Consider the following 2,278-nt stretch of genomic DNA (forward strand, 5'->3'; position numbering starts at 1 on the left):
ATCAGGATTGGAGGAAGACTCATTAACAACCTGCGTTATGCAGATGATACAACCTTGCTTGCTGAAAGTGAAGAGTACTTAAAACATTTACTGATGAACATCAAAGATCACAGCCTTCAGTATGGATTACATCTCAATGTAAAGAAAATAAAAATCCTCACCACTGGACCAATAAACAACATTCTTATCAACAGAGAACAGATTGAAGTTGTCAAGGACTTCATTTCTTCTTGGAGCAACTATCAACACTCATGGAAGCAGCAGTCAAGAAATCAAATGATGTATTGCATTAGGCAAGTCTGCTGCACAAGACCTTTATAAAGTGTTGAAGATCAAAGATGTCATCTTGAGGACTAAGCTGTACCTGACTCAAGCCATAGTACTTTCAATAGCCTCATATGCATGTAAAGCTGGACAGTAAATAAGGAAGACCATAGAAGAATTGATGCATTTGAGTTATTGTGTTGGAGGAGAATATTGAAATTGCCATGGGCTGCCAAAGGAACAAACAGGTCCATTTTGGAAGAATTGCAGCCAGAGTTTTTCTTGGAGTCCACGATGGCCAAACTTTGTCTCACATACTTTGGACATGTTATCAGGAGGGACCTGTCTCTGGAGAAGGATATCATGTTTGGTAAGTTGGAGGGTCAGAGAAAAAGAGGAAGACCCCCAATGAGATGGATTGTCCAAGTGGCAACATCGATGGACTCAAGTGTGGCAGCAATAGTGAGGTTGGCCAAAGATCGGGCAGTGTTTTGTTATGCTGTGCATAAGGTCGCTATGAGTCGGTACCAACTCGATCCTACCTAACAACAACAACAATGGAACTAGGGATATCATTGCTGATACCACATGGATTATATCTATAAGCAGAACACACTAGAAAGATGTTTACTTGTGCCTTATTGACTACACAAAGGAATCCAGCTCTGAGGATCATAACAAACTATGAATAACAGTGTGAAAATGGGAATTCCATAATAATTATACTCATGAATAGCCAGCACCAGGGGTGTTGTTGTTGTTGTTAGACACCATCAAGTTGGTACTGACTCACAGTGACCCTGTGCACAACAGAATGAAACACTGCCTGATCCTGGGCCAATCTCACAATTGTTACCACACTTGAGCCCATTGATGTTGACACTTTCCCACTCTATCTCGCTGGTGGTCTTCCTCTTTTACTAGAATATTGAAAGTGCCATAGACTGCCAAAAGAACCAATAGATCTGTGTTGGAAAAATTGCAGCCAAAGTGCCCCTTGGAGGCCTGGATGGCCAAACTTTGTCTCTCGTACTTTGGACATATTGTCAGGAGGGACCAGTCACTGGTGAAGGATGTCATATTTGGTAAGGTGTAGGTTCAGAGCACCAGAGGTAGGGACTCTGTTTTATCCAAAGAATGATTTGGACATTTATAACATCATTTAATATAAATTTATGTTACTATGAAAAAGCTCCTAGATTTCTTGTATTTTAAGTCTCACCTGCACTTTCCTTAGCAGCGTCAGACCAAATGATTTCATAGATGGCCTGATATGGCTGCTGGCCAGAGGTTTTCCCCACCATCCCTAACAGAGACCCTGAGACAGGCAAATGTCAGAACAAGGGGATATGGAATGGTCCGAAATCAGGAAAGGTAGTCATCACAGTTGTATCCTTTCTCATACTTAATGAATCTGTGTGCTGAGCAAATAATCAGAGAAACTGTACTATATTAAGAACTTGGTATCAGAATAGGAGGAAGACTCACCAACAACCTTCCATAGGCAGAATACAACTTACTTGCTGGAAGTGAAGAGGACTGGATGTACTTACTGATGAAGATCAAAGGCTACAGCCTTCAATATGGATTGTACCTCAGTGTAAAGGAAATAAAGATCCTCACAACTACACCAGTAAAGATTGAAGTTGTCCAGTGCTGGGAGCGGCCGATGAGGGTAGAGGACAGCTTGGATTTACTGCTTGACACAGTCCAGTAAATAATAGAGTAGTCTGACAAAACAGATAACTCTCAGAAGTTGTTTTCTACTTTCTCTATAGAGTATTCCTAATTTTACTTATAAAAATATAAAATTTGGCAATATTCTCAGCTCTCACTATGAGTTCTACAAACCTTAGGAAAAACTAGCTTAGCAGCAATTGCTTTCAGCCTTGGTGGATTGAATACAAAGAGAAATTGTGTAAATTACTCCCTTTCCTTAGAAAACTTAAGTAACTGCATTTGTGAGGCCACAAAAGCAGATAGCATTTAGAGTCAAGCTGATCTACCCCCATAA

At 40.4% G+C, this 2,278-nt stretch overlaps 1 pseudogene; it reads right to left on the reverse strand.

Moving 5' to 3' along the window:
• The window catches only part of LOC102817611, a 150,142-nt pseudogene that overhangs the window by 55,733 nt on the left and 92,131 nt on the right, over positions 1-2,278 (reverse strand).

Source organism: Chrysochloris asiatica, unplaced genomic scaffold (genome assembly GCF_000296735.1).
Source record: "Chrysochloris asiatica unplaced genomic scaffold, ChrAsi1.0 scaffold00038, whole genome shotgun sequence".
In the NCBI taxonomy this organism is placed as follows: Eukaryota; Metazoa; Chordata; class Mammalia; order Afrosoricida; family Chrysochloridae; genus Chrysochloris; species Chrysochloris asiatica.